The following is a 27,580-nucleotide window of genomic DNA, read 5'->3' as shown; positions in this document are numbered from 1 at the left end:
TTCTACAAACACCATTTCATTTTATAGTAAATGAGTTTGGGCTGGTTTATGTTTACTTACCTGCCTCACGTCATTTACATCATAAAACTGCAACATCTCCCAAAACAAAAAACGTAAATTGGCTGATTTTGTATTTTGAGCAGAAATCTTCTGCCCATTCTGACTGTGCATTCTTACACACTTAAAGATGGTTCTTCAAGCGTTCCTTAGTAAAGACATTGGTTCTATATAGAACCATGAACACTCAAAGAACCCTTTGCATGATTAAAGGGTTCTTTGCATCATGAAAAGGTTCTTCAGATTGGAGAAATTGCTTTAGATCGTTCTAAATGGCACCTTCTTGAAAATGTGCTATTTAGAACCATCACAACCATATTAGAACCCTTTTTGGTGCTCTTTTCAAAGAGATTCCTTATAGAGCCATCTACAGCACATTCTCCACCAATCAGAGAACCCTTTCATGATCAGGTGATTATATATCTGGTAATGAATTAGTTAAAAGTTGTGTTCCAGCCTTGGATATGAAGACTCGGAGGATCCGTTCCCTGATTGTTTGGATAAGAAACAGAAACAGTCACCTTTGTGTTGTGACGCTGATCCAAGTTGCTACGTTTCTCTAGAGCGGCTTATTTTTCTTCAAAACACACAAAAACATGTGCTACAATTCTGAAGCATTGGTTAAATTTCTCCTGTAATGCTGTGAAGACGTCCATCTCCCTGCTTTCTTTCCGAGTATACAATCACCCAAATGTCCGGCTGGACACTGAAGGACGACCGACTGCCGAGCCCTCCTGCTACCCACTTCAGACCAGCTGCCCACGCCCCAGCTGCCACCACCTGCCTTGGATGAGCTGCCCACCCTACGCTGATCTTCTCATAGACTCCTAGTTATTCCTACTACCAATATTACTGCTATTAATATTAGTAGTATAATAACTCTGTAGGTAGTCTGACCAGAGGAGGACGGGTCCCCCCTGGTGAGCCTGGTTGCTCCCAAGGTTCCTTCCTCAGCTCTGACGGAGTTTTTCCTTGCCACTGTTGCCCCTGGCTTGCCCACCGGGGGGGTTTCTGTACATTCTTACAGTCCTGTTAAAACTTTGTCTTTTCCGAAATTCTGTAAAGCTGCTTTGTGACAACATCCGTTGTAAAAAGCGCTACAAATAAATTTGATTTGATTTGATTACGTAGGTAGTTCTGGGTGAGTTCAGTTGGTCCAGTTACCATAAAATGTTCACACAGAGTAATAATCAGTCAGTCAGTCAGTCAGTCAGTCAGTCAGTCAGTCAGTCAGTCAGTCAGTAGATCAGCCAGTAACGCAGTCAGTCAGTCGATCAGCCAGTAACGCAGTCAGTCAGTCAGTCAGTCGATCAGCCAGTAACGCAGTCAGTCAGTCAGTCAGTCAGCCAGTAACGCAGTCAGTCAGTCGATCAGCCAGTAACGCAGTCAGTCAGTCAGTCAGTCAGTCAGCCAGTAACGCAGTCAGTCAGTCAGTCAGTCAGTCAGCCAGTAACGCAGTCAGTCAGTCGATCAGCCAGTAACGCAGTCAGTCAGTCAGTCAGTCAGTCAGTCAGTCAGCCAGTAACGCAGTCAGTCAGTCGATCAGTCAGTCAGTCAGTCAGTCAGTCAGTCAGTCAGTCAGTCAGTAACGCAGTCAGTCAGTCAGTCGATCAGTCAGTCGATCAGCCAGTAACGCAGTCAGTCAGTCGATCAGCCAGTAACGCAGTCAGTCAGTCAGTCGATCAGTCAGTAACGCAGTCAGTCAGTCAGTCAGTGAGTAACGCAGTCAGTCAGTCAGCCAGTAATGCAGTCAGTCAGTCAGTCAGTCGATCAGCCAGTAACGCAGTCAGTCAGTCAGTCAGTCGATCAGCCAGTGACGCAGTCAGTCAGTCAGTCAGTCGGTCAGCCAGTAACGCAGTCAGTCAGTCAGTCAGTCAGTCAGTCAGTCAGTCAGTCAGTCAGTAATGCAGTCAGTCAGTCAGTCAGTAATGCATGCAGTGAGTGAGTCAATAGCCTTAGCAGCTGATCTGTCCCTTCATAAAACTGCATACATGTATAGATTAGTGGAAATTAAGATTAAGTGACCCTTATTAGTCCCACAACGGGGAAATTCCACCTCCACATTTAACCCATCCGTGAAGTGAAACACCACATACACACTAGTGAGCAACACACACACCAGGGGGCAGTGAACACACTTGCCCGGAGCGGTGGGCAGCCCAATCCGCAGCGCCCGGGGAGCAGTTGGGGGTGAGGTGTCTTGCTCAAGGACACCTCCGTCACGTGCTGTCGGCTCTGGGGATCGAACCGGCGACCTTCCGGATCCCTAACCTCCAGCCCACGACTGCCCCATAAAAATGACTGCGCTTCACGGATTTGCGTGTCATCCTTTCGCAGGGGCCATGCTAATCTTCTCTGTATCGATCCAATTTTAGTATATGTGCTGCCGTAGCGAGATGCCTCTCGTTGGTCTTCAGCAGTGAAGAGGTAAAGGAGGACTGAAGTCACTGTTGGTTAATTTAATCATCGCTGCTGTCTTTGTGCCGTAAGTGCAACTTTAGCTGATGACCAGAAGAGTGACTGACTCCGCACAGCTTTCCTGGTCACCCTTTCAGACTGACAGAGACGTTTACTCCAAAGGGTTCACTCCCTCAGTGAGGACTCCTTACAGCCGGTCACACCCTGGTTCTGCTCATGACCTCAGAGTCTGGGCACTGGGCACTGGGCACTGGGCACTGGGCACTGGGCACTGGGCACTGGGCACTGGGCATAGTCTCAGTCTGGAGTGAGCCTGGCTGTGACTTTAGCCCAGACTGATGCTCTGAGCTGTGCCCTTTATATCTCACATTGTGTGTGATTTGTTCAGCGACTGTTCTCGAGTCTCGAGGCGCTTTACACCACTGCATTCCACGCTTTGCACTGCGCTTGGTGATGTAAGGCTTGGATGCAGCTGCTCGGCCATGGAAACCCATTCCATGAAGCTCTCTACTCTGTTCTTGAGCTGATCTGAAGGCCACATGAAGTTTGGAGGTCTGTAGTGATGGACTCTGCAGAAAGTCGGTGACCTCTGCGCACTATGCCCCTCAGCATCCGCTGACCGCTCTGTCATTTTACGTGGCCGACCACTTCGTGGCTGAGCTGCTGTCGTTCCCAATCGCTTCCACTTTGTTATAATCCCACTGACAGTTGACTGTGGAATATTTAGTAGTGAGGAAATTTCACGACTGGACTTGCTGCACAGGTGGCGTCCGATCACGGCACCACGCTGGAACTCAATGAGCTCCTGAGAGCGACCCATTCTTTCACTAATGTCTGTAGAAGCAGTCTGCAGGCCTGTGTGTGTGTGTGTGTGTGCGCATGTGTTGGAGGAAGCTCTATTAATATGACTTCCACATGTTTTTAATGCCAACTGTTTGTGGTTCTTTGCGTTCTTCCATCCACTGCTTCATTCTCCATCCGTCTGATTACACATACCGTCTTTCTTTGTGCATCACCTCCACAATCAGTATCTCAGCTTGAACATGGAAAGATGCAAAGTGGCGTTTGCATAAAGCCATTTAACGCTGCTATAAATACCCTGGCGTCTCTTAGTGTTATATATTTACATAAAAACCTCTAAAGTCTGGTAACTTCCTCTAGTGATGTCACACTGCTATTGTGTAATGGTGATGTTCCTACATTCGTGCTCAGTTCCTTTAGAGACGAGGAGTGTTTGTACTGTATTTTCAGATGTTTGGTAACTAAGCTTCAGTCTGTGAATAAGCAAGTGATACTTTATTAGTCCCACAAACGGGGAAATTCCACCTCCGCATTTAACCCACCCGTGAACTGAAACACCACATTCACTCTAGTGAACACACACACTAGGGGGCAGTGAGCACACTTGCCCGGAGCGGTGGGCAGCCCTATCCACGGTGCCCGGGGAGCAGTTGGGGGTTAGGTGTCTTGCTCAAGGACACCTCAGTCATGGACTGTTGGCGCTGGGAATCGAACCGGCGACCTTCCGGTCAGTTCCCAAACCTCCAGCCCACGACTGCCCTTTATGTGCATTTTGACTTTCAGTAAACAAATACTGAATAAAACTGATTTCCGCAAAAGTCCATATGCTCGCAAAACGTTTGTATGGATAAGCTTTATAAGGATGTTGGAAACACATTCAAATAAATACTGAAAATGCAAATTTTTTCTTAAATTATTTATAAAAATAAATAAAATTATTTCTTTTTTTGGTTCTCGGCCGTAACTGCACTGACGAAAACAATTGATAAAATTGATTAAAATGATAAAAATTACGTCTTCATTAATGATGCACTGAAACTGCAATTTAATGGATTACATAAAATAAACATCCTAAAATTATTACAGCATGTGCCACGAAATCCAACACACTCGACAACATTGAGTGGTTCGTCATCCAAGCCAAGAAATTCCATTATTTTTAGCTTTGTTTCCACTTGTCGCAGTTAGGGTGTTGGCCGGCTTTCCTTTCCGTTGTTCTGCTTTATTCTCAGCACTGCGGTAACACCGACGTGGTGGTGCTGTGTTAGTGTGTGATCAGACACAGCAGTGCTGCTGGAGTTTTTAAGCACTGTGTCCACTCACTGTCCACTCTATTAGCCACTCCTACCTCATTGGTCCACCTTGTAGGTGTAAAGTCAGAGACGACAGCTCTTCTGTTTGTGTTGGTCGTCCTCTAGTCCTTCATCAGTGGTCACAGGATGCTGCCCACAGGACGCCGCTGGCTGGATATTTTTGGTTCTCAGTCCAGCAGCGACACTGAAGTATTTTAAAAACTCCAGCAAAAGGCTCATTTCTCTGTGCAAGCAAATGTGATGTACATCATTTAGGTTCACAAAGAGTTTAGGAGTGACAGCATCATTGCTGTAACACTCTATTAAATACTGATGATGAGGATGATGATTTAACATAAAGACAAACTAGGCTCAAGGAACCATTTCAGGTCCGATTTGTACTGATTCTTACTATATGCATTAGGTAAATATTAAAATATACAGTAATCCTCCTCTACAGTAAAATAAAGCTCTGCTGATCCTTCAACACAGTTTAACAGTAAATGGTCTTAAACGCTGGAGTTAATGTAGAACTGCTGATTCACCCTTTAACCCTGAAGATCAGCGCAGACGGCTGGTCACCATAGCAACACAGACAACAGTCTCGCCCAGCTAGTAGCTACGAAACGGCAAAGAGAGAGATTTAAGACGGACATGGATGATTTGGAGATTAATGGATTTGTGTTCATAGTCACTCCAGCTGGTTTCCTGATACGTTGAATCTGCAACGAGAAGCTGAAAAACACTAAAAAGTCATGAAGATGAAGTCGTTTTTCATTCGCCAGCTTCTTGTTCGAATCTTCTCGCTCCACCTTAAATGGCGCAGCAGTTACATTCTGGCGCCTCAGGCACCGTTTAAGGTCTCACCCTGCTAGTAGCTACGAAACGGCAAAGAGAGAGATTTAAGACGGACATGGATGATTTGGAGACGAATGGACGGATTAGTCTTTATAGCCACTCCAGCTGGTTTCCTGATACATTTAATCTGCAGAGAAACTGCCAAAAAAATTCAGTTTATCATTCACAAGTTTTGAATATTAAGAGACATTTTACAATAAAGTTCTACTGCTGTGGAAAAGTTTCCTGCTGGAGATGTGAGAAAAGTGGATGTAGCTGAGCTGAAACTTAAAGCAGAGCGACGATGTAAACATGTAAAAAGTCTGTGTTTTTGTTTTTATTGTATTTTTTATCCTACACTAGCACATCAGCACAAACTGAGACACATTTACAGCCAAGATGGTTGATGGCTCCCAAAATGGTTTGATTTTTGTTGAAATTTTTAATAGATGATGTAGATGATGATGATGATGATGATGTAGGCCTAGTAAATCCACCCGTAATCTTTCTCTTTATCAACAGATGATGGACAGTTTGTTGGACATACATTGGAACATCTGTAAAGATTTCTAATTGGACTGCTAATGTAGTTTCCTACAGCTTTACATTTCACTGCTGTCGGAACCAAACCTCATATCTCCAAAAAGGAAACGGAAAACCGCTCTTAACTTTTAATGGAAGTAAATGGGGAAATATATTTTTCCAAGCACTTTTGGACCACTTTTGGGGTAAAAATAAGAAATGGGACTGGGCCTTGGTTTCTAGCCTTATTGCAGGGTCAGTGAACGGCGGGGGTCCCACATAAACGTCTACAGAATAATCCTAACCATTCATGCTCCGTGACTCTGAAGCCAGTCATGATGTCATTTTCCAACAGGTGGCTATTTACTTTCATCCATTATTAGTATTATTAGCGTTTCTGACTGAACTATTATTTTTAGCCAACTTTATAAACAAATTGAAGAGCAATTGAAGAATCTGCAGACCTGCTGCAGTGAGGGTGCATCTTCAGGAAGGCTGCTGAAAAGAGCTTCTTATCCACCAGATTTCATTTTTGGAGCTTTTCGGTTTATCAGTTAATCGTGAACCACCAAAGTAAAAATTCCTGGCTGAAACCGAAACCTGAAAGAACCTTCCTCATCCTTCTGAAGAAGCGTACATTTAAAAATACACTTTTATTACTGATGAAATCTGCTTTCAGTAGGAAAAAACTGAGCTGATAATAAATATTAAAATGTAAATGGAGAACCTTCTAAAGTAATCGCTGTATGCAAACTTCAGAAAGTGCCATGAAACCCATCCCGCTTGACAACAGAGGGCGGTTGGTCGTCGAAGGAGATGATTTTCTGTCAAAACAACAGAAACCGATGCAGTAGGTCTTTCTTTATCACCTCTTCTGTTTCCGCCGTTACTGACGTGTGTGTGTGTGTATGAAAAAGGCGAGACGTGGTGGTTTGGGGCTGCTCACTCGATCTGCTTCATCGTCGAGCGCCGGAGGTGCATGAAGGATGGTCACAGTTGTGGTTTGACCCACAGCCGTGAGTGAAATGTAGCCCAGGAAGTTTACAAGGTGCCAAAATTCCAAAACTTTGTGGTGGTCATCAGTGCACAAACGGAGCTCGCTGGTTAGGCTTAGTCACATAATCAATCAACAACCCAAATCATTTGGCAACAGACAGACTTGCATTATGACTTTTGGACCATCTTTGAAGTATTGATTGTTCTTGTTATTGTTATGTATTGATTGTTCAGTCCACCGGTTCTAGATTTTTGGTGCAGAGCTGTTACAGTGAGAAGTTCCAGTATCCAGATGCATTGGTTTTAGAACCCATCGTCCTCCATCAGAGCTGATTAGCTCGCATTTTTACCTAGAAACAAGTGGGATGGCTTCTTCGTCGTCGTCATCATCATCTGTTTTATCATCGTCTTCTCCATCTACTGCTGGAAACATAAAAAAAAGCTGGTTCTTCGGTGGTTCTTGAGTAAAGAGTGGATCTATATAAAACCATGAACATTCAAATAACCCTTTGTATCATTAAAGTGTTCTTTGCATCATGGACAGGTTCTTCAGACTGATGGAGAATGTGCTGTAGATGGTTCTGTTGTTACAAGCTTGACACTAACAATAGAAGAACCCTTTTCAGTACTATACAGAACCCTTTTCAGAGGTTCTCTACAGCATGTTCTCCATCAGTTTGAAGAAGAACCATTTAATGATGCCAAGAACCCTTTAATCATGCAAAGGTTTCTTTGAATGTTCATGGATTTATATAGAACCACTCCTTACTCAAGAACCACTCAAGAACCATGTTTTTTAAATGTGCAGCAGTGGTTGTTGTTGTTACAAGCTTGACAGTGACAGTAGAAGAACCCCAGTACTTTCAGTACTACACAGAACCCTTTTCAAAAAGGATCTCTATAGAACCATCTACAGCACGTTCTCTAACAGTTTGAACGCTTTATTCATGCAAAGGGTTCCTTGAGTCTTCCTTGAACCATTTTATTTACTAAAGGACCTATGAAGAACCATCTTTTTTAAGAGTGAACCTCTTGGTTCTGGTCTCTGTTTTATTTCTAAAGTTAAAAGAAAGAAAAAAGTTTTTTTATGTAATTGTCACTGACTCAGAGGTGGTATACTGAGTATAGTGGGTGTCCTCAGTACGTCAGGAAAACTAAACGACTCCTGTTCAATAAAATGAGAGCATAATTAGAAACTAAACACATGTCGAACTGAATTTAGTGCAGTGCAGGTGGTGGAATGTGTAATAGTCAGTCGTAGTTTTTGATGGCTGTTTTTCAGGGCTGTAGCGATTCTGAAACTGAAACCGAAACTGCAATACTAGCAAAAGTCCACGTTCTTGTGTCGTGGTTCCAGAAGATGAAACTGCATAAGCCCTCTACTGCCTCCCCACCCCCAGCTCTCTGCTGGTGCCGGCTGTCGAGCTGTTCTTACGTTACAAGTGCAACAAAACTCAATTTTCATTTCACAATTGACGCTGTAGCTAGTAGTGAGTAGTATGCTAGTTGAAACTCTTTTTAAGGTATTAGTTTTGCAGTGGCCCAGCGGTCACTTTGTTTAGAGCTGGTTTTGACCTGTTGGTCATACCGACCCAGTGCAGCACGCGGTTCAACGTCAGCGCAGCAGCGTAAAACTTTGGGAGAGTCTGTTCAACATAAATGATGAACTAACCTAACTTTGTGTAAATAGAGCTCAATATAGAAATATGTCCACATATGCAGTCGAGACTGACGCGGCTTTTTTCTGAATTTCTACAAACACCATTTCATTTTATAGTAAATGAGTTTGGGCTGGTTTATGTTTATGAACAGACGCCTACAGATCAACATAGTAAAGGAGCTCATCTGTGATCCTGAGTTTAAAGCCAGTTTTTATTCAACTTAAACTTGGAACTAAGTTGTAAATAAATCTGAAACTGAAACTTTGCTTGTGTGTAAAAAGTGATTTCAGAGCCACTCGGTTCTCCCTGATGGAAACTGTTTACCTTCAGTGTTTTGTGCTTCTGATCATTTTAATAGACGTCAGCGTCACTAATTAATGACGTTCTATTAAAAGACTGGTTTACCAAGAGAGACGCTGGAGGACTTTCACCTGAAATGAGTTCATGAAGCCAGTCTGGTTATAAAAATGATAACAGGACATCAGAGCCAGAGCCATTATTGCGGTATACCTTATTACCGATACACCACAGCAACCGTAGGCAGAACTGAAACTTTCTTTACCTGCCTGTTTATTTTATTCATCATTGAAAGTCATATCAGTTTACATATCTAATCTGTGCACGAGGCCCAAAGGCACCTCAGTCTGACAGTAAGCAAATCCCAGGTTTGGCCTCTGCTTGATGTCTCATCGGGAGGGGGTTAGCCGTGCACCCTCCCTGTTTTATTAGTCTGTAACTTTTCCCCTCTGGATATTAAGTCCAGCTCTCCACCCTAGAACATAGTGGAACATTGGGTACAAGCATTTCGACTCAACTCCATGGCGCTGTGTTGTTGTGGATATCTGAATCACTGCTCTGATATTAGGAGGAAGTGTGTCCATTGTTGCGTGTTCTTGTCCACGGCACCGTTTGGGTTAGTATGTGTAAACCTGCCGTTTCAACAGTCGCCACGTTGATGTTGAAATGGTGAGCGTGATGTGTTTTTCTGGCCTGCAGCCCTGTTTTTTGTTTTGTTTTTAATAACCAAAGGAAAGATGAGTCAAAAAAAAAATTTCTGGCGTGACGCAACATTTTTAGTTGTTTTTGTGCAACATCGCTTACCTCTATAGGCCTATAGGTCTATGGGCCTACACGGTTAGAAATGAAGCTTCTGTGCAGGTATTTTTTCTTCACCAAGCAACAAACAGTGTAAATGTTCCCTCAAAGGTTCTACAGTGGTTCTAAGGTCTGATTGTGGAGCTTAAATCAGTTCCTCCAGGTGAAAAGTTGGTATTTGTTCCTTTTCATAACCGAATGTTTTAAAACAGAGCAGTAGAGTAAAAGCCTGGAGGCGAGGCGGGGTGGGGTGTGTGGAGTCAGTCCAGCTTAGAACAGATAATTTCAGTGGATTATGGTTCAGTTATGGTACCTCAGTAAAGGTACTGAGATGGAGCCTTGAGGGAACCACCCCAGTGATGAGAGGGGGACTGACCCAGTGACCGTCTTGAACCTTTATTTGTTAGAGTGCATGAGCAGCTTACATCATATGAATCTACACTACCTTTAATTTTTCTGTCACATTCTTAACAATGTGTCTTTGTCAGTGCGCTGCACGCGCAGGGTGGCACGGTGGCGTGGTGGGTAGCGCTGTCGCCTCACAGCGAGGAGGGCCTGGGTTCGATTCCCTGGCTGGGTGACCGGGGTCCTCTCTGTGTGGAGTCTGCATGTTCTCCCCGTGTCTGCGTGGGTTCCTCCGGGTTCTCTGGTTTCCTCCCACAGTCCAAAGACATGCAGTCAGGCCAATTGGACACGTTAAATTGCCCCTGGGTGTGAGTGACTGTCTGTGTCTGTCTGTCTGCCCTGTGATGGACTGGCGACCTGTCCAGGGTGTATCCTGCCTTCCGCACGATGACCGCTGGGATAGGCTCCAGCACCCCCCCGCGACCCTGAGGGAGAAGCAGCTTAGAGAATGGATGGATGGATGGATGGATATATAATGTTACAGTGTTGACGTTAGGCCAAAGATGCCTTTGTATCATGTTGCAGAGACGTCTACTGAAATTAGCATGCTAACTTTGTATCTCGAGAGGCGATATTGAGTCACTGTAGCGTCGAGTCTGCCATCAGCCCAACGTGAGAGGATGAAGAAATAGCCACCCACTCTCATTAAGAAACCAGGGAACTTGTAAAGAAAAGAATTCCCACTCTGGGAACACTAGAGGGCGCTCTCGAGCAAGTCCAAAATGAATGGGTTGATATGGAGCATTTGAGCAAAGTCAGTTTATAAATGCTTAAACATTTTTAACGTGAAGGAATACTTTCATTTCTCGAACACGGCAGGAAGAATGTCTCAGTATGTGCTAATGTACAAGTATAGGCTTAAAACATAGTATAATATATATAACAAAATATATAAATTAAAACCCAGACGTACTTTGTTCAGCTTTAACCTTCAGCTCAGCTATAGCTGCTTTTCTCGCATCTCCAGCAGGAAACTTTTCTTTAGACGTCGAACAGCTTGTAAAAAATCAATCAAATTTTTACGAGGCTGACGTCGCTTCTCATTCACCAGCTTCTTGCTCTAATTTTCCTGTTCCACCTTAAACGGTGCCTGAGGCGCCAGAATGTAACTGCTGCGCCATTTAAGGTTAAGATTCGAACAAGAAGCTGGCGAATGAAAAACGACTTCATCTTCATGACTTTTTAGTGTTTGTCAGTTTCTCGTTGCAGATTTAACGTATCAGGAAACCAGCTGGAGTGACTATAAACGCAAACCCATTAATCTCCAAATCATCCATGTCCGTCTTAAATCTCTCTCTTTGCCATTTCGTTATCTACTACCTGGGTGAGCCTGTTGTCTGTGTTGCTATGGTGACCAGCCGTCTGCGCTGATCTTCAGGGTTAAAGGGTGAATCAGCAGTTCTACATTAACTCCAGCGTTTAAGACCATTTACTGTTAAACTGTGTTGAAGGATCAGCAGAGCTTTATTTTACTGTAGAGGAGGATTATTTTATTATTACCTACTGATCTGATTCAGCTGTGGAGCCGCATGGTGCCGACAACTGGCTTAAAAGAAATGTAAAAATGTGAAATTTAGAAAAATAAAAAGAATATGAAGCAGTTTTGATGAAGTGACCACACTATCAGCATCACTGCCATGTCCTGTTCTGTATGGTCTTTGTGAGGAAGTTGGCTCCTCCTGTTGCCGCTGGAGTTAATAGGGGGTATTTAGGCCGCACGGCTTACGCGGCTGTGTTTCCAGAGCGATTGGCCTCACTCTGTCAGGCTTCGTGACTCAGTCCTCTTCCAGCGTTTCAGCCTCTCCCAGCATGGGACACAAGCTGTTGCCATGGTAACGGTCTGAAGTGCCTGTTCTGTACTGGGGGAACTCGGCAGATCTCTGGGCCGCCACGTGTTAAGAAGGCTCAGCTAGCGTGGGCCTGATCGGCTGCCGGTGGCCGTGCGGTCAGCCGCAGGAATTGGCTTATGCAGTGATAGGGGTGATCCTTTTGGCGCGCAGCTGACCCGGGATTTACGATTATGAAAGCAGCGGAAAGCTACGATTACGAAAGCACCTCAGTCAGAGATGTGGAGCTGACTGACCTGAGACGAGGCGAATTAGGCTTGTGTGAAACCTGAGATGTTCAGGCATGTTTTAGGTGGCTGACCGGTCGTCTGATTAATAACCACTGTATGCATTGCTTCATATAAGCAAGTCATAGGGACGGTTTGCTGCTTTGGGCCTTTAGTTTTTGTCCTTGATGTCCGTTTATGATATTTCTTTGGGTTTTTGTGACTAAAACAGTCCGACACTCTTAAAAAGATGGGCCTTCCGGGGGTCTTCAGTAAAGAAAATGAGTGTTCATGGTTCTTTTTTAGAACCAAAGACCCCTTTGCTCGAATCAAGGGCTTTTGCATCATGAAAGGGTTCCTCAGATTGATGGAGAATGTGCTGCAGATGATTCTATACAGATCCTTTTTAAAAATGGTTCTGTATAGCACTGAAAGGGTTCTTTTAGCATTACAAGCTTGATATGGTAACAGTAGTAGAACCCTTTTTGATGCTATGTAGAACTCTGCAAAAATATAATACTAGAAACATGTACAGTATCAATCTGAAGAATGCTTTCATGATGCAAAGAACCCTTTAGTCATGCAAAGGGGTCTTTGAGTGTTTATGGTTCTTTATAGAGCCATTTTATTTACTAAAGAACCCTTTGCATGGTGAAATTGTTCTTCATATTGATAGAGCATGTGTTGTATATGTGTTGTACCTTGTATGAGCTGTCCTGATTGGCTGTTCTTTGTGAGCTGTCCTGATTGGCTGCTCTGTGTGAGCTGTCCTGATTGGCTGCTCTGTATGAGCTGTTCTAATTGGCTGCTCTGTATGAGCTGTTCTGATTGGCTGCTCTGTGCGAGCTGTTCTGATTGGCTGCTCTGTGCGAGCTGTTCTGATTGGCTGCTCTGTGCCAGCTGTTCTGATTGGCTGCTCTGCGTGAGCTGTTCTGATTGGCTGCTCTCTATGAGGTTTGGACTGAAACATGAAAATTGTAACTATAAAACTATTCATATAAACTAAGACTGAATGGGTGACCATACTGCTCTAAGCTGAATAGGCAGCTGTGTGTAAACGTCTATGTGTTTGTGACCTCACAAAAACAGTGAATTCAAAATGGGTCACAGCTTGGTTACTATATATGGGCTGGACATTGAGTGGGATGTTTTAAAACCTATTTTTATTCATATCTCCAGTCCTTACAGTCTATATAAGAAAATTACTCTGTAAAAAAAGTCAATTTGTTCTGTCTGTGTTGTCACAAATACAAATGCATTCACAGGTATGCACCTTTTCAGTTTAGAGCAGTTTAGCTCCGCCCACTCACGCATATTCACAAGCATGCACCTTTTCATCTTAGAGCAGTTTAGCTCCGCCCACTCACTCATATTCACATGTATGTACCTTTTCATCTTAGAGCAGTTTAGCTCCGCCCACTCACGCATATTCACATGTATGCACCTTTTCATCTTAGAGCAGTTTAGCTCCGCCCACTCACGCAAGTTCTCATGTATGCACCTTTTCATCTTAGAGCAGTTTAGCCCCACCCACTCACGCATGTTCACATGTATGCATCTTTTCAGCTTAGAGCAGTTTAGCTCCGCCCACTCACGCAAGTTCTCATGTATGCACCTTTTCATCTTAGAGCAGTTTAGCCCCACCCACTCACGCATGTTCACATGTATGCATCTTTTCAGCTTAGAGCAGTTTAGCCCCACCCACTCATGCTGAAGTTCTAAGTGGTGTTTCTGCCCGGACTACTTTTTGGATAAGGCAGTGTTTTTTTTATGTGGCGCTGCTGGTAGTTTTTTTTTTTGTTTTGTTTGTTTTTTTTTTTTTCAGCTCATCAGTTGTCAGAAAAAGTAAATATTGTGATGTCATGTGTCGTGAAAATCCCCTGAAATATGGTGATATTTTACCCATCACAAGGTAAAATCCACAGCAGCCCAAACTGAAAATAGCCGTGTATGAATGATGAATTCTGTTTTTGGTAATGAAACCACACAAATGTCGTCATGGTTTTCCACCGTTTGGGCTTCACCCAGTTACTTCACTCTGAGGAACAAACCTGAAGCGTGTGGTTCGTTTCTATGTGATTAACTCTTACATTGCCGAAGTTCTGTCACGTGATGCTGTTTATATCAAATGAAATCAAATCAAATTTATTTATATAGCGCTTTTTACAACTGATGTTGTCACAAAGCAGCTTTACAAAAATGGGAATCACAGCACAGAGAATCAGACCAAACACTGAACATAATATACAGAATATACAGAACCCCCGTGAGCGCTGAGGCAAGGAAAAACTCCCTCAGAGCTGGAGGAGGAAGAAACCTCGGGAGGACCAAGACTCACATCTAAAGGGGGGACCATCCTACCACTGGTCAGACAACTTATAAGTTAAACATTGAAAAGTCAATTTTACATCCACGCAGTTCTAATATATTCAGGTGTGTATAATCAACAGTGGAAACAATTAGAGTTCATATAGATTTGGATGTGATCTGTAGTGGAGAAGCTGCGTTCCAGAAACTTCCATCAGTCTGGTCAATCAGGGGGACAGGGGGACTTGAGGGTGGGACATCCATCAGTATTGGGCCGGACCGGTGGACAGTCAGTAACTCGGAGGAAGGAAAGATTTAGGAATTAGTTTAGGCTGGATTTATGAAGAACAGAAAATGTAAAAGATTATCAGAGTGTGACTAATGACTCCGGCAGGTCTGAATATGACAGCCTAACTAAAGGGAGAGAGCCAGAAGGTAACATAGACACGGAGGCTCCCTGAGACACTGGCATTCACCCACTCCACCGTCCACAAACCTGAGTGACTGCATGTAGTGAGTGACAGCAGCACCAGCATCTCAGTTTACCCACAATTCACTATGTCCATGAACCCCTGGATCTGCAGCCTTATCTAAAGGGAATTAACATTAACTACCAAAAGCTAAACTAAACAAGTAAGTTTTTAGTCTAGACTTAAAGATTGAGACTGTGTCTGAGTCCCGAACATTATCGGGGAGATTATTCCAGAGTTGGGGCGCTTTATAAGAGAAAGCTCTTCCTCCTGCAGAGCTTCTCTGAATTTTGGGAACTACTAGGAAGCCAGCACCCTGTGATCTAAGTAATCGTGGTGGTTCATAATAGGAGATAAGGTCTCTCAGATACTCAGGAGCGAGCCCATGTAGGGCTTTATACGTTAACAGGAGAATTTTATAGTCTATGCGGAATTTGACTGGAAGCCAGTGAAGAGCTGATAGGACTGGACTAATATGGTCAAATTTTCTAGTTTTAGTAAGGACCCTGGCTGCAGCATTTTGAACTAGCTGAAGTTTATTTAAGTTACTGCTAGAACATCCTGACAGTAGCGCATTACAGTAGTCTAGCCTTGACGTAATGAAGGCATGTACTAATTTTTCTGCGTCATGTAAGGATAAAGCATTTCTTAGCTTGGCGATGTTACGGAGATGTAGAAAAGCTGTTTTAGTAACATTAGATATGTGTTTATCAAATGCTAGATCTGAATCTATGATAACGCCAAGATTTTTAGCTGTTGAACCAGGTGTGACTGAGAAGTCGGCCAGATTCAACATTAGGTGTGATAATTTATTTCTAGCAGCTTTAGGGCCTAATAGAAGAACTTCTGTTTTATCACTATTTAATAGAAGAAAATTGTGTGACATCCATGATTTCACATCTTTTACGCAATCCTCCATTTTCTTTATTCTCTGTTTGTCATCAGGTTTGGCTGATATGAAGAGCTGCGTGTCGTCTGCATAACAATGAAAATTAACATTATGTTTTCTAATAACTTTGCCCAGGGGGAGCATGTATAACGTAAATAATAACGGTCCTAAGATAGAGCCTTGTGGAACTCCATATCTAACCTTTGTATAATTGGAGGGTATATTATTTACCCTCACAAACTGAAAACGATCGGTCAAGTATGATTTGAACCACGATAAGGCAGTTCCAGTTATACCGACCATTTTCTCTAATCTTTCTAGGAGGATATTATGATCTATTGTATCAAAATCTGCGCTCAGATCAAGAAGTACCAGTAAAGAAACGCAGCCTTGGTCAGCGGCAAGAAGCAGATCATTTGTTATCTTAACTAGAGCTGTCTCAGTGCTATGATGAGGCCTAAATCCAGATTGGAATTTTTCATAGATCTGGTTTCTTTGCAGATAAGAGCCAAGTTGTTGGGCCACGGCCTTTTCTAAAATCTTAGAAATAAATGGTAAATTTGAAATAGGTCTATAGTTAGATAGTACACTAGGATCAAGATTTGGTTTCTTGATCAAAGGTTTAATTAGTGCTAGTTTAAAGGCTTTGGGAACATGCCCCAGGTTTAATGATGAGTTTACTATTGTTAATAGTGGTTTAATTATGTCTGGTAATACCTGTTTTAATAGTTTTGTGGGAACTGCATCAAGTGTACAGGTTGTGCAGTTTGATGAGGAGATAATTTTCTCCAGTTCTAACTGATGTAGTGGGTTAAAAACTTCCAACCTGACTTCGGTAGCTGGATTTTGTTCTATATCAGCCACACCAGATGACAGACAAGATGTGCTATTTATCTGTTGAATTTTGTCCCGAATATTTTCCATTTTATTATCAAAATAGTCCATAAAAGCATTGCTAGTGTGGATTGCTGGAATCTGAGGATCAGTACCTGCCTGATTTTTAGTCAGTTTAGAAATAACACTAAAGAGAACTCTAGGGTTGTTTTTATTAATCTCGATCTGAGAGGCCAGATACTCTGAGCGGGCTTTATTAATTTCTCTTCTATATTCAACAATACTGTCTTTCCAAGCAGAGTGGAATACTTCCAGTTTGGTTGATCGCCATTTTCGCTCAAAATTTCGTACTAATTGCTTTAAAGTACGAGTTTGGTCGTTATACCACGGCGCAAGTTTTTTCTGTCTCTCTTTTTTGTGTTTAAGTGGTGCTACACCATCTAAAGTAGACCGGAAGGTATTTTCTAAACAATCAGTTAGTTTATATGAAGGTAATCATTTTCCCTCTGGACACCTCCGTGAAAATTTCGGTGCCGGCTCATGCAAATCCTCCACCATCTGTCTTTTTAAAATAATAAACTTTTTTTTTCTCCCAAGTGTGCATAAACCCGAGGCGGGTAATTGGAGAGGATTAACGCAGCGTTGCGGTTACACACGTCAAGAGCAAGCTGAGAACCACCTGAGGACGTGTTGAGCGCAGTGGAAGAATAGAAAGTAGGAGGGCACTTTGCACATCTCTCCGCTGGACTGACTGCAGGAGACGAGTTAAACTTTAATGCGTCTGAAGTTCTTACAGCCTGGTGTCTGTAAAGGGCCAAAAATAGGAACATGATTAAGAATAAATGTAAGGTAACCATTAGCATGAATATGTTATGTTAACATGGTCAGCGGTATCTCTGTTCCAGCGAGCCCCCGGGGCCTGTTGTGCCTTTCCGAGATGAAGCACATTAGATAAGCCTCACAGAGTTTCCCACACGCTCGATCGGTGACTCTGAGCCCTGCACTGCACAGCTTGGTGACTTCATTGCTCTGCTGCACCCAATTGAGCTCATGGTGGGCTTGACCGTTCACTGGCCATGCATGAGATTGAGTTAAAATAAATGGTTACAGATTAAAATCCCAGTTTAATCTGATAGGAATATTTAACTTTATTGTATGCAGTACAGTGGAAAGAGACCATCATAGGACTGTCATTGACCAGATATTATTTGGATAATCTACCAGTCTTATTACAGGCATTATCAGGCCCATTATTAATATCACTGTCCACTTACTGCATAGCTGCACTCTGTAGTTCTACAGTTACAGACTGTAGTCCATCTGTTTCTCTGATACTCTGTTACCCTGTTCTTCAGTGGTCAGGACCCCCATGGACCCTCACAGAGCAGGTACATTCAGCGCAACACACACTAACACACCACCACCACGTCAGCGTTGCTGCAGTGCTGAGAATGTCTAACACTAGAATAGTGCACTTCCCTAATTAGGCTTTAAACCCAGGTCTGCTGTGTATAAAGCGAATGACTTAACCACTCTGCTATAGAGCCACAACAACTAAATATATATAGCAGTAATAGCTACTATCACAACAAACCTGGTTCACCATACAGAGCTTTTTATTTATTTATTTATTTGTTTTAAAGATGTGTGTTACTTTTATCTTTAGTTATACAGCCAAAGAATGAATGTCAAGGTACTTGCTGTACTTGCTGCTCAGCCATAATATCCAGCATTCAAGCCGTACAGCCCTACTGTAGACCTCTTGTGTGCCTGTATAGTCGATGCTTCTGATAAACTTTTTTTCTCGGCTCAAAGCGTTTGATCATATCTCAGCTTTAATTCCGGGTAACATCAGCTTTGAACTATTGCCTGTATAAGAAACAGTATTTGATGAGGCTAAACTAAATACAGCACTGGCTTAATCTGGGGTCCAATCCTCTCTCAGAAGTGAGAGAGATTGTATTATTGAGATTAAACATATTCACTCATGACACTGAAGTCTCGAGTGTGGAACACTTGCCTTTCCTCTGATAAAGCCGATGTGTTGGTGTCTTTTGATGATAAGCTCGTGCAATATCCGGTGTTAGTTTGAGGTCACTGAAGGGCAGTGCTAAAAAAGCGCTACAGTGAGGTCACAGAAGGACAGGCACGCCGGCTGTGATGGATTCTGTTTCATCAAAGCTGCTGACTGTATAACGAAGGCTTTCTCTGAGTGTTGAGTCACTGTCTAATCTCCTGATAGTGTTCTCCATCTCAAGCCGTCATGTGGCCGTGTGCTGGACTTGGACTCATTTGTTCCTGAGATGAGCCAACTAGGCAAAAAAGTAGATAATCACCCACTGTTTTTATCTTGTAAACAACCTTTTTACATAGTTAACGTAATATTAAAAGGAGACATTTCGTCCAGCTTGGGAGCCACTACGATTTATGTCCGTTTTACTGGAGTCACATTTTATCATCTTGTCTGTAAGTATGTTATATCGCTGTTGTCAGAACTAAACCTCGTATCTCCAAAATGGTAACTTTTCAGGAGAGGGGAAAAAACCTACTTTATTTTTAATGTAAGTCAGTGGAACCAGAATTTTTTCCTAGTAATTTTAGGGTGTTTCTTTTGGTCCATTCATCTTGAAATTTACACAGAATATAAGGGGTAACAGGCATTTTCAAATTATGTAAAAAATGGAGATACAAGGTTTTCTTCCAGCAACAGCGATATGGGTCTCAGGATGTGCTGATGTACTAGTGTAGACTGAAAATATAAATGAAAAAACTCAGACTCGCTTTGCTCTGCTTTAAGCTTCAGCTCAGCTACAGCCGCTTTTCTCACATCTCCAGCAGGAAACTTTTCCTCAACAGTAGAACGGTTTCTTGTAAAACGTCTCTCAACATTTGATTTATTTATTTTTTTTATGAGGCTGAAGTCGCTTCTCATTCGCCAGCTTCTTGTTCGATTTTCCTCTTCCACCTTAAAAGGTGCATGAGGCGCCAGAATGTAACTGCTGCGCTACTTAAGGTGGAACGGGAAGCTGACTTCCGCTTCTCGTCTCTTTAGTGTTTGTCAGTTTCCCGTTGCAGATTAGACGGATCAGGAAACCAGCTGGAGTGAATATAAATGCAAATAAGTCAATTTGTCTCCAGATTATCGATGTCCGTCTTAAATCTCTCTCTTTGCCATTTCGTTATCTACTACCTGGGCGAGACTGTTGTCTGTGTTGCTATGGTGACCAGCCGTCTGCGCTGATCTTCAGGGTTAAAGGGTGAATCAGCAGTTCTACATTAACTCCAGCGTTTGAGACCATTTACTGTTAAACTGTGTTGAAGGATCAGCAGAGCTTTATTTTACTGTAGAGGAGGATTATTTTATTATTACCTACTGATCTGATTCAGCTGTGGGGCAGTAAAAAAGCATTGAATTGAGACGGCAGGGCTGAAGGATTTGTGGAAAATATCTTATTGCGGTTTTTCTGACTAATACTGCAAGTGTGATTTAAATCGTGATTGTTTTATCTCGCGGTATAGTTAGTATAGCAAGTTAGTATAGCAGTACAGTACGGCTTGACCTCTTATGGTAGTGTGCCAGAAAGCCAGTAAGTTGTGGTTGTGATGTCACAACACATGGAGGTGTGGCTGCCTCTGATTAGTCTGATTCTACAGGCAGTATACATCTCTGGGTTATTAGGTTAAATTTCCCCTCTTAAAACTCTGATAATGTAGGCCAGGCGTTCAAACTGACCTTTTAGGCCAAAGGGCTGTGGGAATTAGGGTTTACCTCATCTACCGCTCTGAATTCAGTTCATGAAGGCCCTGCTCGTTAGCTGATGAGCTGAATCAGGTGTGTTTTACCAAGGCAGGGTCTACAGTGTTTTGGCCCACGTGGACTGGATCCAATAGCGATTTGGATATCTTTCAGCCCTGTGAGGCACCACGTGGGGTCAGTTCTGAGTTGTGCATTGTTGCACACACAAGTCCCAGTATATTAGTCCTGTTTTCCACTGCGCGACAGTTCCTTCAGTTGGGGAAGTTGAAGGTTATCTCATGCCTGCTCCTGCTGGCTAATGCATTGTATTCATCAGCGGCTGTGCTGCATTGTTTTACCTTTCAACACCGGGCGATGAGGGATCTTTCCTTGCTTTGGGAAGGAGGAGCGTTCTATAGATCACCCCACAAAATCCCACACATAACATGAAATGTGAGCTCCTGAGACTCTGCCGTGGAAAGGGTGCAGTTGTTGAGATCCTAGGATTCCAGCTTTGCTGTGAGATGTGCTTCACGTTAACAGGAATGATTTAACTGCCCAAATCAGGACATTTATCCTGACACTAGAAGTGCCTCATCAGAGTGACTGGATCTTGCGTACAGGATACTAAAATCGCCATTTCTTCAATATATATATAGCCTGCTTTAGCTTAGCCAGACGCTAACCTTTAAACTTCGGTTCTTCAAGGGTTCTTTAGTGAAGACAATGGTTCTATATAGACCCATGAACACTTAAAGTACCCTTTGCTTGATTAAAGGGTTTGTCACATTGTGAAAGGGCTCATGTTGATGGAGAACGTGCTGTAGATGGGTCCATATAGAACCTTTTTGAAATGGTTCTCTATAGCATCAAAAGGGTTCCACTATTGTTATGAGTCAAAGAACCCGGTTTTAGTCCTAAATAGGAAGATTTTACAAGATTCAAGATTCTTTTCTGTCATTGGGTACAAAAAAATTAGGCAGCAGTTTCAGTAAACGAGGAAAAGATTCAACTATGAACAGAAATATGAGCTCAACAGAGAGGAGGCATCTCGAGGCTCGAGAAGGCGAGTCAGACTCACTCACTATTTCATTCATTCATTAATTATTTTGTTTATCAGAACAGCAGAACAGAACTGTGTCACCAGTGTTTTGGGCTTTAATGGGTCATTAAAATTTTATCAAATGAATGTCATAAATATCATTTTTATTAATGATTTTAAATATACAAGGTCACCTGATCAGCCAACGAGTCAGCCAGTTTAGAAAGTCATCAGTTTTACCCACTGGAGTGTCACTGGAGGAATGGGGAATGGGGAAACTGGGGAAGATGGTGCTCTGTCTGCGAGGGGAAGAGTGTGTGTGTGTGTGTGTGTGTGTGGTCACATGTCTCTGGCAACCGGTGAGGTGATGGCATGTTGATGTTCACCAGGCTGCACCAAAAATGTCTCAGGAAGCAGCTCAACCAGGGTCTGTTTCCCTGATATCACTGTAATGTGCAGTACTGTGTGAAAAAGGGGGGTCATCTAAGACCTGGTCAACCCCAAAACTGCCCCCATCAGATAAGCAGTGCTTAAAGCTTCCATCTCTGAGAGAGAGGAGAAGATCAAGCTGCTTCAGATCTGAAAACATCCACAGGTGCTTCTGTCCATCCTTCCACTGTGAGAAGACCACTCGGTGCTGTGGGTCTGAAAGGATGTGTGGAGAAAGATGTAACTGAGAAAAGCAAGTAGACAAAAAAGAAGAAATTGTGGGTGCGGCTGCATGATGAGTAGTGTGGCTATCGTTATCATGAAAAGCTTCAGAGATGTGATGACAGATGGTCTCATACAGACGTGCCAGAGAGACGTCATTACATTGCAGTACAAACCGTTAGACTCCTAATGAGTGTTTCTCTGTGCTGGGATTGAACCCTGATCTCCCATGTGGCTAAGGGAATAAAAAATAAATAAGTGTGTATACACACACACACACACACACACACACCAGCCACTTTATTAGGTACCTTGCTAGTAAAAGGCTGGACCCCCTTTTGCCTTCAGAACTGCTTTAATTCTTCATGTCACACTTTCAACAAGGTGTTGGAAACGTTCCTCAGAGATTCTGGTTGGTTATTTGAGTTCCTGCTGTCTTTCTATCATCTGGAACCAGTCTGCCCATTCTCCTCTGACCTCTCACATCAACAAGGCATTTTCATCCACACAACTGACCGCTCACTGGATGTTTCCTCTTTTTCGGACCGTTCTCTGTAAACCCTAGAGATGGTTGTGTGTGAAAATCCCAGCAGATCAGCAGTTTCTGAAATACTCAGACCAGCCCGTCTGGCACCAACAACCACGCCACGTTCAAAGTCCCTTAAATCCCCTTTCTTCCCCGTTCTGATGCTCGGTCTGCACTTCAGCAGGTCGTCTTGACCACCTCTACACGCCTAAATGCAGTGAGCTGCGGCCGTGAGATTGGCTGATCAGCTATTTGTGTTAACAAGCAACTGAACAGAATTACCTAATAAAGTGGCGTGTGTGTGTGTGTGTGTGTATGCAAAGGTCAAAAAGTCCTCCATCCTGAACTACAAGCCTGTAAAACATGTCAAAAGTTAAAGGTGTTGTGTTTTAATTGTGTGAGGCAGTAATGGCTACTGTCACAACAAACCGGTCACTGCTCATGGAGCAAAACCTCGTATCTTCTTTTTTCTATAATAAAAAAAGGCTGTTGCTCTTTACATTGTGTGTAAATTTCATGCTGAGTGGAGAAAAAGAAACGGTCCAAAATGACTTGGAACAAAGTCGGAATCCACAGTTTTTTTCTTCACCTGTTAAGTGACCATCACAGGAGGTTTAATAACCAAGCAAAAAAAAAGTGAGTACAGTTACGTTTGTTTCTATAAAACAGTTTTCAAAAAAGTTAGTATACTGTTCAGAATGTAAATAAAAACAGGAACAATGATCCGCAAATCATGTAAACCATGTTTTTAAAGGAAAGTACCACAAAGACAACAAATCAAACGTTGAAACTGAGAAATTTTATTGTTTTTTTGAAAAATATCTGCCCACTTTTGAATTTGATGCCAACAACATGCTCCATAAAAGTCGGGACGGGGTCCTGTTCACCGCTGTGCTTCATCTCCTCTTCTTTATCAGCGCTCTGAGTGTTCGGGAGCTGAGGAGACGCTGCTGTAGCTCTGAAAGTGAAATGTTTCTCGTTCTTGTTTGATTCAGGATTTCAGCTGATCGTCAGTTTCAGGGGCTCATTTGTCATTTTTCATTTCATAATGGGCCAAATGTCAGTGGTGACTGATCTGGACTGCCAGCAGGTCAGTTTAGTTTTTTGACTCTTCCTGCCATGTGACCTTTCAGTGTCACCACAGTTTTTCCTTGTTGTGTGTTCACCGTTGTGGGTAGGACAGCAGGCCTGCTGTTTGCATTGCTGTAGGGACAGTAGAAACTCTATGGGACACATCCCTCTGGTTCATTAGTTAAAAGGTGCTTGTGCCCATATAGGGTCAGTTTGATAGTGAAGTAGGCTTCCTTTGTAATGTAATACGTGTGAAAAGAGGAAGAGGATGATGGTGAACATGGTTCACATAGTCACTCTTTTCTAGCATGTCACATGAGGCAGGAAGTGGCTGGATTCACTGCTGTGTTTCTATTGAAACGGCAGTGCAAACCATGGTGAAATAATCGGTTCGGTCTGATTCGTGAAGCTGATGAAGGCCGATGCTTCTGAATGTGTGGAAATTCGTGCTTCTTGTTAAATTCCTCAGCTGGAGGTGTGGAAAACAGTACGCGGTGTTTTTTTGTGCTCATTTTAAAGCTTTCCGTGCAGACGGCAGTGCTGACGGTGCGACAAAGATCAGAGTTCAGGATGGGAACCTGACGGCTGCCCCGAATGGGAGGAAGTGTTGCACAAGAGGAAGTGGCCTGATCACCTCCTACTCTCTACCAGCTCTCTCTCTCCGCCGCAGCGGCCTGCGATCGAGCCTGCGCCATCCTGCAGCTCAGAGTTTAGACCGACACTGGCCTTGATTCTCACACCGCCGAGTGATTTAAAGAGGGGAATCAGCAAACTGTGCCGGACCCTGGAACTGATGACCCCACCCTGAAATCTGCCTTTGCATTGTAGAGAAGGGGTGTGTGTTTCCTGACCAGGTCGGATTCTCCAGATTCAGGTGCCTTTGCGAGTGATTTTACACTGATTTCATATGTTCTTGTGGGATTTGATGACTGTAATCAGCATTGTGCTGCTGCTAGCCCAGATATTTAAATCACAGCCGTCATTTTGAATTGGAAATAATTAATAAATAAGTTAACGCATCTTCTGCAGGACAAAAAAAGACATTTTTCAGCCAATGTTGGTGCACAATTTCTATTTGTCTGATAAATTTAATATATGGAAAAACAAGAAGTAGAAAATGTCTTAACTTTGACTTTTTACTTTATTTTTTCCCCCCAGTATGTTAATCATGCATTAAAGGCTGCGTTCACATTAGCAGGTTAAAGTGTGTCTGATTCAAGTCTGATTTTTTTTTTTTTGCCCTAATATGAATCTAATCTGGTGTTTTCAGGGCTGTGTGGACACAAATCAGATTTTTAAAAATCCAACCTGAGCCACTTTCATATGTGGTCCTACATTGGATGCGTATCCGTTTCGTGGCCACGTGACCTTAATGTGACGCTCAGATCGGAATTCATGTGCTTTTTTCCATCATTCAGCGTTACCGTGGCAACAGCGCCGAACAGACGTTAAAGCCTGTAAACGGTGGAAAAGCAGCTCGTCTCACCTTTTTCTCCTCCGTCTGGCTCTAATAATGAAGCTGAGAGCTGATCAGAGTTAATGATCTTCTCAGCGAAGCTCGTTTTGTTCGTTAGTTTGTGCTGATGATGCAGATTCAGACACGTGACGTTACTGAGGAGGAGGAGCTCATGAGGGTCAGTTCAGGAGCCGGTTCATCACATTAATGACCGATTTGAGTCGCTGACCTAAACGAGTGTGAACCATTGAGTCTGAGAGACGGGATCTGAGCAAAAAATCGGATTTGAGGAACGAGGCTTGTAACGTGAACGTAGCTAAAATGGGCAGAAAACTCGATTTCTCTTAGAGAATCAACAAAACGTATAATTAAGCCAAGGGCACTCAAACATCTGCCTACAGTAGTGTGTTTACTAGCTTACAGTCATATTGTGATGGATCCTAAAGATTGGCAGATGAAATGGTTGTCAGGCATTTAATAACGTGCTTGTGTGCAGTGTGGCCTAGATATGTGTACGACAGGGAGTGTCAAACTGGGTTCCTTCCAGGCCGCAGCTCTGCAGAGCTGCTGTTCCTCCTCATTGAGTGCATCTGATAAGCAAGGCCTTCATGAGCTGAGTTTACAGTGTTAGAGAAGCGAAAATGCTAAACTCTGCCAGGGATGTGGTGCTGAATGGAGCCCAGGGCTTGTCCGAGTCTCCTGTGGAGGTGTGTTTACCAAAGCTACGCGAAGTTCTTTGATTGTGTAGACTTCACAGTGGGACTGATGGAGAACAGCTCATCATGGGCCGTGTTGTGTAAGCTTGGAGAGAGAGACCAAAAAAAGACGTTACGGGGAAATGAAATGGGGAAACGCTCTCTGCTGTTCTGTTGTCACTTGACAAGTTGAATGTTGATATTCTTGGACGTTTGCTGCATCTACTGGTAGTTTCTTCAGAATTAGTTCAGTTTAAGGGCCAAATGAATATTGTGCAGTAATCGTGGTTGCTTATTGAACCAGGTCAATATATCAAATATATACGTCACTGTTGTCGGAAGAAAACCTATATAGTGAGATTCCACTGACCTACATTAAAAGTATCATTTATCATTTTGGAGATACGAGGTTTTGTTCCAACAGCAGCTGTGTGTGTGTCATATATATATATATATATATCTCACACACACATATACACACACACAAACAGGTCTCCAGGCCTAAACACAACTGAGCACCTGTGGGGCGTCCTCAAGCGAAAGGAGGAGGAGTGCAAGGCGTCTAACATCCACCAGCTCCGTGATGTCATCATGGAGAGGATTCTAGCAGCAACCTGTGCAGCTCTGGTGAATTCCATGCCCAAGAGGGTTCAGGCAGTGCTAGATAATCATGGTGGTCACACTAAATATCGACACTTTGAGCCCAATCTGGACACGTTCACTGTGAGGTGGACTCACTTGTGCTGAAAGCTATTTAGACATTAATGTCTGTGTGTTGTTCTTTTGAGAGGTCAGTGAATCTGCACTGCTATACAAGCTGCACACTGACCACTTTAACTTATATCAGAGTTTCATTTCTACAGTGTCGTCCTATTAAAGGATAGAATAACATATTTGCAGAAACATGAGGGGTGCACTCACTTTTGTAAGTGTGAGTATGCATTAGCGAGTGTGTGTCTGTGTGTGTGAGTGTGCGTGAGTGAGTGTGCGTGTGTGTGAGCGAGTGTGAGTGTGTGTGTGTGTAAGTGTGTGTGTGCGTGAGCGAGTGTGAGTGTACGTGTGTGTGTGTGAGTGTGTGTGAGCGAGTGTGTGTGTGCGTGTGTCTGTGTGAGTGAATGTGTGTGTGTGTGTGTGTGAGTGTGTGCTAACAGAGAATAACATGCTGCAGTGTTTATATTATTTAAGACCTCTTTTGTTTTGTGAATTTCTGCTGTAATATTTACGGTTTGTAAGTTTGCTGTTTGGGAATTGATCATCAAATTTGACAGTTTATTTATTTATTTATTTTATTTTATTTTTTTTTTAAACCCATGGTGGGAGGGATACATGCAGGATGTTGGAAGAAAACTTATTATTCCAGATTTTCCACTATTTTCCATCTTGAACGTTCCATATAAACTCAGTAGACTCGTGTGGGTTCTCTGGTGGTTCTGGATGGTAAATAAAATGTCTATATCTGTGTTGTAGTCATGGCGACGCCTGGTTCCCATCACTACTTTTCTTCTTGGAAACCAAATCATGCAGAAATGTTGAATTCTCCTTCATCTTAACTGACCCCTGTACCGACTGTCGTGACTTTTAGCTTCTTGAAATCTGTATTGACACAATGCTCTGTTGAGCCGTAGTTGTTGATCGTGTCTTCATCTGTCTTCTCCAGAGCCCAAGCCCCCGTTGCAGGACCGCGACCTCGGCCGAGCGCCTGGGTGGGCCTTCCTCCTGTCACCTTCCTCTTCTGGTCTGCTGGTAAGCGTCTCCAACCCAGAACA

The 27,580-nt window shown here is 43.1% G+C and overlaps 1 protein-coding gene and 1 non-coding gene across 3 annotated transcripts in view; one reads left to right on the top strand and one right to left on the bottom strand.

The window, feature by feature from the left end:
- fam49bb (family with sequence similarity 49 member Bb) overlaps window positions 1-27,580 on the top strand; it is a 94,338-nt gene that overhangs the window by 6,054 nt on the left and 60,704 nt on the right. The window contains exons 1-2 of one of the 2 annotated variants that reach the window (XM_037534139.1): window positions 24,383-24,537; window positions 27,472-27,557. The gene's annotated coding sequence lies outside the window, so the exon portion shown is untranslated. Of the gene's footprint in view, window positions 1-24,382; window positions 24,538-27,471; window positions 27,558-27,580 lie in introns of those variants that run through there. The other variant, XM_017709232.2, reaches the window with a different exon arrangement.
- On the bottom strand, window positions 2,350-2,452 carry LOC119262406. The gene has a single exon (XR_005129611.1). It is a non-coding gene; the product is annotated as a U6 spliceosomal RNA (small nuclear RNA).

This window comes from Pygocentrus nattereri, chromosome 24, assembly GCF_015220715.1.
Source record: "Pygocentrus nattereri isolate fPygNat1 chromosome 24, fPygNat1.pri, whole genome shotgun sequence".
NCBI classification, from domain to species: domain Eukaryota; kingdom Metazoa; phylum Chordata; class Actinopteri; order Characiformes; family Serrasalmidae; genus Pygocentrus; species Pygocentrus nattereri.
This window is presented reverse-complemented; position numbering and strand designations above follow the sequence as displayed.